Below are 9,399 nucleotides of genomic sequence, written 5' to 3' on the forward strand. Positions count from 1 at the left end.
TCATCTCTGGCCCTAGCATCTTCCCTGGCCCTGGAAGATGCCACGGAGCAATTAAGCCCGTGCGCCACAACTATTGAGCCTGCGCTCTAGAGCCCGCGAGCTACAACTACTGTAGCCCGCGCGCCTAGAGCCCGTGCTCCGCAACAAGAGAAGCCACCGCAATGAGAAGCCTGCACACCGCAACGAAGAGCAGCCCCTGCTCTCCGCAAGTAGAGAAAGCCCGCACACAGCAACAAAGACCCAACACGGCCAAAAATAAAAACAAATAAATAAATTTATATATATAAAAAAATACCTTCCCTAACTGGTCAGTTCTTTCCGTAGATCAAAGAAGTAGAAATGAAGAATAAGTAATTAACAGATAACAAGATGTCTTCCCTAGCTTCCCCTTCAGTAATCTTCCAAACAAACTGTATGACCAAGTTCTATGAACAAGATGACATCTAGAGGAAGATCACGAGTGACAAGCCTGCACACAGTGGGGAATGGCGATGACTCTGACCCCCATCTCGATGATTAAATGAGATTGCTTCCTTCCTTTCCTTTAAAACTTTCATGGCCGAGCAGAATCTTCAGAGGCGGTTTTTGGGGAACACTTGAGTCCACCGTCTCCGCAGATTGCCGGCATTCTGATTAAAAGCACCTTTCCTTTCTACCGTTTGTCAGTATGTAACTGATTTTGTAAGCAGCAAGCAGCAGGACCCAATTCAATCACAGCAGTAACATAAATAAGAAAGGATCGGATAGGGTTCTTTGGCTGTTCATGCTTCTTAGACCACCATTGCCTTCTGTCTGTTTTAAAAGCAAATTCTGGTTTGAACAGAAAGCACCGCTTCTCAAGGCTGTCAGCACCAACACCACCACTTGCTCTGTTGTCGGTGTAATATACTTACATGTACTTGATTGGAGCCTCACTGAACACCCAATGCATCATGGGTCCCCTAGAACTCTGTGCTCATGGGGCATCAGGAATATGAATGGGGTGTCAAGGAATGGCTGATACACACAATGTGTGTATCGTCTCTCCTCGCTGGCATGCTCCATTGTCCCATCAGACTTCACCTACAAAACACAAGTTCAAAGATAAAATAAGTAAGAACTGGTGGCAGCTTAGCAACCAAGTCTGGGGCCCTTCTGAGTGCAAAGCACCGTGTGCTGTACTGGTAACGTGCCCATGAAACCTGATCTGCTTCCTGGGTTTCTTCCTATATCACTGGCTGCACCTTCTCAAACTTTCTCATCGGCTCTCGATATTATGACTTGGGTCAGTGCTAAGCCTTATTTTATTTATTTCTTCTTTAGCTGATGTCATCCAGCCCCTAGGCTTCAAATGTCACCTATGTGTGAATTACTCCCAAATTTGTTCTTCCAGCCCTGACCTGTCTTCTGAGCTCCAGTTGTACATATCAAACTGCCTGCCTGGCTTTTCCACTTTGATGTCTAAGGGGCATCTTATATCATCTCAATTTCCCACAAACTTCTGCCTACACTTACTATCTTAGCTCACTATTTACTAGTCACTTCATCACTTAAACACAGGAGTCTTCTTTGACTATTCTCCTTCAATTCCCTTAAATCTAAATCCAATACAAATCCTATCAGCTTTACCTTTATACTATATCTCCAATTTAACCAGTTCTCTCTACCTAGGTGGAGAGAAATCTAAGACACTATTATTTATTTCCTGAACTGTTGTAATGGCCTCTTAACTAAACTCTTTGCTTCCATTTGTTTCTCTATGGTTCCTTCTCCACATGGTAGTTGGAGTGATCTTTCTAAGAGAATCGTTTCACAAACTTTCCCTGCTTAAATCTCTTGAGTGGCTTCCCAGCCAATTTTAAATAAAATCCAAACTCATCAAAGGATCCTCAGATCATGCCTCCCCTCCAGACCTTTCATCCTACCACACTCTACCTGGTGCCCTGCGTTCCAACGTCCCCTTTTCCTTGCTGAAAACACCCCAACCTCAATCTCATCTTAGAGTCTCTATATTTGCTGTTCCCTCTGGCTGGAATACCTCTCCCCTCTCCTAATCTTCAAATTGCTCACTTTTTCGGCATTTTCAGCGCTCTGTTCAAATACTGTCTTCTCAGAGTGGACTTTCCTGGCCATTCTACCTAAAATACCATCCTTGCCCTGCTCCCCGACCTTATATACTCTATACTATTACCCCGTCATCCTTGCCCCACTCTCCAACATTGTATACTCTATACCATTACCCTGTCTTTTACTTTTCAGAGCACCTGTCTGTAACTGTACTCCTTACCCATTTGTTTACTTGTCTGTCTGACGCACTAGAATATAAACTCCAAGAGTACAGGCGCTTTGTTCACTAACTGCTGTATTTCTAAGGCTTTGAACAGTGCCTGGCATGCAGAAGGTGCTGAATATTTGTGGAATGAATAAAGGAATGCTTTATCTTTGAATCCCTGGAGGCTAGTATAGCACAATGTTTTCCTCAGTATAACCACTCAATAAATATTGTGGAAGGAAGGAGGTTGGAAGAGTATAACCATTCAATAAATATTGTGGAAGGAAGGAGGTTGGAAGGAAGAATCTCCATTTCTCAGTTTCTTCGTTCTATATAAAATGATAATTAGCTTACTTACTTCTATGTGATTGGCATCTAAAATATTATTTCAAAGTTAGATGAATTCTGCCAACATACTTAAATTAAAAAAACTTTAAATATATCTTATTATACTACTAATATGGCTAAAAACTGCTCTTTATTGGAGGGTGAATGGGATTAGGGTTTAAACTGTAAGAATTTTTTTTCATGGTCCAGGATAGGAATTGTTAGTCTTTTTGTTCTTTTACTTTCAGCTCTGATTTACTCTACTAAAACGTATATACCCAAAACATTTGATTTTCTATTTAGTTGTAATAATCTCATGGGCAAAAGTCAAAATGAGATTTGAATTATGCTTTGTTGATGGGTGACTGATTGCCTAATGAATATCTAAAAGACATTTCATTGCTTTTGTTGATAAATATGACATTGTATTTTCATCTATTATGCATGAAAACTGATGAAATATCATTTCTATAACTTTTGGAAAACAAGCACTTAGAAGACCTCTCTAAGTGCAACAAAAGCAATATTACATCTCAGTAAGACTAGCCCTGTTCTAATAGACATTCAGTAAATACATAGTGAGTGAATTTGTATGGCTTTTTCATTTGAACTCAGAATACACATGTTTAATGAAACAGCTGTCTTTTATGAATAAATTCAGAATCTGGAATGTAGATATAGATAGGTAGCTACTGTATCTACCTATCTTAAAGTAGATAGGTAGATATAGCTAAATGAGTATAGCTATAATAAAATAAAAAATGGTTTCACTTGTTTGCTTATCTTTTAGCAATCTCTTTCTGAACCACCACTCCACATTGAACTATATACCTGCAGGGATAGTCAGCTGCTTTGGGGTTAAGTTCAATAAGCATTTGTTAAATAGCTCACATCTGCAACAAGAACTGTGCAAATACTTGGGAATAGAATCATGAATAAGATACATTTTCTGTTTTTTGAGGTTCACAGCCTAGTGGGAAAACTAACAGATACCTTCTTATTTCAAAAAAATGTAAAATACAGGGCTACAATAAAGATATTGCCAAAGTAATAAGAAAGCAATGTGGACTAAATTATCTTGAAGGACAAACAGGACAGAGTTAGGTTGAGTTAAGGTATGTGGAGAGTGTCAGAGAAGGGGGAGTCAGAATGAGACACAACACGTGTGCTCTGGAAATATTCAAAATGTTCACAACAGGCAACCACTCTGAGGGTCTTAGATATCACCCTGTAAGCAATGGGAAACCACTGAAGGGTTTGAGGCAAGGGAATGACGAAGGATAGAGTTACCATATAGAGCTGAGCTTCTCAACACTTCAAAGTTTATACAAATTACTTGGGGATCTTCTTAACTGTGAATTCTGATTCAGTATGTCTGGTGGGACCTGTGTTTCCTATAAGCTCGCAGGTGATGTGCTGGCTGCTTACCAGTCTGTGGGCCACACTGTGAGTAGCAACATTTTAGGGAACTTGCCTTTAGGAGTACCCAATAGGGACAAACATGATAGTTCAGGTAAGAGATGATGAGAGTTTAGGCTAAAGCAGTAGCAGTCACTAAAGATATTTTGGGGGCAAATTGAAAGAATATTTTTTAACACATTTAATGAAAAAATTTGAAACATTCAATAATGTTTAAAGTCCTTTACAGTCAGTACACGTATAGCCACCACCTAATTCTACAATTAAAATTTTATTATGCTTGCTTTATCACATACCTATTCATCTATCCATCTCTCAATCCTTTCATCTAGCTATCATTTTTATGTATTTCAGTGTAAGTTGTAGATACCAGTATACCTCCCCCATGCAATAAAAAAAAAAATTAAGATTGATTGAAAATAGGGGTAAAGGAGTGTGGGTTGTTTCCTAAGTTTATGCTTGATGAGGAAGAATGTAGAAATAAATTTATGGGGTGGACTGGGAGATGCTGTGTTGAGTTCAACCCAATATCACTGAACTAGAGATGACAATTTAATATATATGTTATGCGTATATACGTGTAACGTCTACAGTTCTAGTTATGGACTGGGAATCATTAGCTGGTAGTTAAAATGAGAGGAGTAGATGAGAACGCTCATAGAATGTAGACATAGAAGAGAAGAGGATCAAGGATGGCATTTTGAGAAAAATGACACTTAAGACATGTACACGGGTAAATGATAAAATAAAGGAGACTACGATGGGATTAGGGAGACAAAAGAGAATCAGCAGAGGGGAGAGGGACAGAAAACATGTCCTTGTAAATCTCCTCACTGCTTGGGAATATTGTGGTTTTAAAAATGCTGACATTACACTTTATATTTATGATATCATCTATATCACATTGTATTTATACACATATTTAAAATGCTGACATTATACTTTTAGTTGTCAATCTCAACTTCACACTGCTTTATGTACATACCAGTGGAAGTAAAGAGCCATTCAAAGCAGATATTAAGTCACTTTCTCAATTCTTACTTACTGAAATGTCAATAAATGTTCCTTGCTTTGTTTGGAAAAGGGAAGGCAACTAACTGGACCCCGATTCTTGTTTCTCAGGTGAGAGGTCCTTTTCATTAAGGGTCACTGACCCACAGACATGTTTACAACATAGTGAAAAGTGACTTCCAAGTAATTTTAGGCTCTTAGAGCATTGGAGGTGGTGAGAAAAAAAGAGGTATAGTTTCACTTTAGATTTAAGGAGGAATCTAAAATTTCATTTGATAAATTATTTTAAAAATATTATATTTTAGTTCCATGGTACGGCTATTTAATGGAGAAAGAAAGAGTTAAAAAGGATGAAAAATATGAGAAAGAATTATGGATGACAGAAGGAAAAAATGGGATAAACCAAGCAAAAGAAACAGAAGGAAAAATAGAGACAGGAGAAGTAAAAGACCTTCCCAGGAGGAATAAATCTGTGTATCATTGGAGAACCATGTATTGTCCAAGGAAGCACAGCCAAACTTTTCTTATCGAGGATCAGAGAGTCAATATTTTGGCTTTGCTCTGTTATAAGTATTAAATTCTGCCATTGTAGCACCAAAGCAGCCATAGACAGTAAATTTTAAAAAAGCATGTGTGTGTGTGTCTATGTTTCAATAAAGCCTTACTTACAAAACTCAGGCAGCCATCTGGATTGGGCGGTTGGCATAGTTTTTGCTGACCTCTGCATTAGAGCAAAGGCCAAAAAATGGGGTCAGCAAACTTCTTCTATAAGGGCCACATATGCCTCTAGCTTATTCTTCCTTTTCACCAATGTTTGTTTGTTTGCTTTTACAACCCTTTAAAAATGTACAAAGCATTCTTTTTTTTTTTTTTTTTTTTCTGTACGCAGGCCTCCCTCTCCCATTGCGGAGCACAAGCTCCGGACGCGCAGGCTCAGCGGCCATGGCTCACGGGCCCAGCCACTCCGTGGCATGTGGGATCCTCCCGGACCGGGGCACAAACCCGTGTCCCCTGCATCGGCAGGCGGACTCTCAACCACTGCGCCACGAGGGAGGCCCACAAAGCATTCTTAACTACAGGACCTACAAAAGGTAACTGTGGGCCAGATTTGACCAGTGGGCAGGTAGTTGCCTGGCACTTGTCTAGAGCACACCTTTCTGTCTTATCTGATTCCAGTTTGATGGGAGGTATTTTACAACTCCGTGCTTTTAAATAACTGGTACAATGCAGAATAATTTTTGTCTATAGACACGACATGCAAATTCTGTTCCATAGAGGTCCAACTGACTTCCATCACTCACTGTGGAAGAAGCTAGTTTTGTGTCTATTTGCACATTCATTTTAATATTCCAGATTTATAAATATAACTGTTTATAGAGTTCCCTTTAAACTGATTGTAACATCTTACCAGTTTATCATTAATGAGTTAAAAAAAATTTAACACACGTTCATTTTTATATCTGTATGAGAATCATGATTTTACTCTTTTGTAAATTACCGTTTGACCACTGGCATAACCCTTATTTCCCACAACACCTCCCAGGCTTTCACTAGAGACCTCAGTAGCAGAGTGAATTTTGCCTGCTACCTTGAATCTGACCTTTTATAACTCCATCCACTCCCTGACACCTTCCCCCTTAGTACCTGGTCACTCTTCCACACACCCCTCCTCAAACCAAACTGTTTGTTTGCAAACCATCTCCTTCTAAACTTTGACGTAATATGGTCTTTTCTTTTGTATATAGGCATAATCTCACTCATAAATTTCAACTTTGGAAAGGCAAAGATTATTGAAACAATTTTCAAAAATCTTGGCAATGAAATAAAATTGAACTTAAGGCCCACTTTGACTTGGGAAGTGAATAATCCCACTCCTGGGTCTAGGTAATGACTTAAATATCCATATACTTATGGACAATTATTCAGAAATGAAAAGGAACAACTGCCACTATATGCAACAATATCAGTAAACCTCAAATGCATTATAATAAGAGAAGGAATCCAGATTCAAAAGTCACATACAGGGCTTCCCTGGTGGCGCAGTGGTTGAGAGTCCACCTGCCGATGCAGGGGACACGGGTTCGTGCCCCGGTCTGGGAAGATCCCACATGCCGCGGAGCGGCTGGGCCCGTGAGCCATGGCCGCTGAGCCTGCGCGTCCGGAGCCTGTGCTCCGCAACGGGAGGGGTCACAACAGTGAGAGGCCCCCGTACAGAAAAAAAAAAAAAAAAGTCACATACAGTATGGTCACATTTTCATTACATTCTGGAAAATAAGAAACTATAGGGACAGAAAACAGATCAGTAGTTGCCAGCAAATGGATGTGGGGGGAAGAGATTGACTAGAATGATACAAAAGGGAAACTTGAGTTATCATAGAACTGCTTTCCTCTTGATTGTGGTAGTGGTTACATGACTGTATGTGTTTTTTAAAATTCATACAACAGAACAGCCAAAAAAATGAAGTTATTTTATATAAATTATACCTCAATAAACTGACTAAAAAATCTACCTATCTACCTACCTATCTATCCATCTATCTATCATCTATCTATCCACCTACCTATCTTCTTCATCATATATTTACTTTCCTGAAAAATCTGAAGATTTAATTTTTTAAGTTGGAAAACAATCTCTAAATATACAACTTACCACAAAAGTACTACTTAAACTGATTAAAAAATTTAAATTATAGAAATACTTCACTCTTCCTAGTTTACAGAGAGGTTTTATCATGAACGGTATGGGATTTTGTCAAATGCTTTTTCTGAATCTATTAATTTGACCATGTGGTTTTTCTTTTTCACCCTGTTGATGTGATGGATAAGATTAATTGATTTTTCAATGCTGAACTAACTTTGCCTATCTGGGATAAATTTCACTTGGTTGTGGTATATAATTCTTTTTATATTTTTCATTGTTGGAATCAATTTGCTAACATTTTGAGACATTTTGCATCTTTGTTCATGAGAAATATTGGTCTCTAGTTTTTTTGTTTGTTTGTTTCTTCTCATAATGTATTTGTCTGGCTTTGGCATTAGGGTTAATGCTGGCTTCATAGAATGGATTAGGAAGTATTCCCTGTGCTTCTATCTCCCAAAAGAGATTGCACAGAATTAGTATAATTTTTTCTTTAATGTTTGGTAGAACTACCCAGGCCTGGTGCTTTCTGTTTTGAAAGGTTATTAATTATTGATTAAATTTCTTTAATAGATTTAGGTCTATTCAGATGGTCTATTTCTTCTTCTGTGACTTTTGGCAGATGGTGTCTTTCAAGAAATCGGCCCATTTTATCTAGGTTATCAAATTTGTGGGCAGAGACTTGTCCATATCCTTGTATTATCCTTTTAACATCCATGGGACCTGAAGTGATGTCCCTTCTTTAATTTCAGATGTTAGTAATTTGTCTCCTTTCTTTTTTTTCTTAGTCTGGATAAAGGGTTATTGATTTTATCAATCTTTTCAAAGAACCAGCTTTTGGTTTTATTTCTTTTTTTAATTAATTTTTATTGGAGTATAGTTGCTTTACAATGTTGTGTTAGTTTCTGCCGTACAGCAAAGTGAATCAATTTTATGTATACATATATCCCCTCTTTTTTAGATTTCTTTCCCATTTAGGTCACCACAGAGCACTGAGTAGAGTTCCCTGTGCTCTACAGTAGGTTCTCATTAGTTACCTATTTTATACATAGTAGTGTATATATGTCAATCTCAATCTCCCAATTCATCCCATTTCCTCCCGCTCCCCCATATACAGCTTTTGGTTTTAATCACACTAAATTACCAAAGATGCCCAAATCACAATGCTCTCTCACCTCCAGCCCCTTGCCCATGTTGTTCCTTCTCTGGAAACACTCCCATCCTTTTCTTTGCCTACCTGACTCCTGCTCAACTCCCAGTGTCAGCCTAGATGCCAGAAAGTCATCTTTAACACTCTGCCATCCCAGTGCATTGTGCTCCTCCCAAGTGATTCCTAACTGTTCTATGGTTACTATTATTGTAGCACTTTTCATGCATATTAATAATTTCCTATTACTTCTTTCACCTTTACAAGTTTCTTTTTTTAAGGGAGTCTGACTTGTTTACTATGGTACTTCTGTCACCTACCATGATGCCTAGCACACACAGTAGAAGCTAAATGTCTTTTATTATAAACCATGAGAGAATTTTTAATTAATCTGAAAAATAGTTTGTTTAAATGACAGCTCTTTATAAAAATTGATTTATCCTATGATTTAAGGAGCAATGACCATTCAGCATTTTGGCCTTATTTACCATATTTAGGCTGTCAAATTTTGCCATTGGAAAATATAGTGAACAACGAATCCTATTTGTTGAAGAAAATAAGAATAGATGTTTTAAATATAATTGAATTTTTCTTTGGTATTTATCA

Source organism: Phocoena phocoena, chromosome 4 (assembly GCF_963924675.1).
Source record: "Phocoena phocoena chromosome 4, mPhoPho1.1, whole genome shotgun sequence".
NCBI classification, from domain to species: Eukaryota; Metazoa; Chordata; class Mammalia; order Artiodactyla; family Phocoenidae; genus Phocoena; species Phocoena phocoena.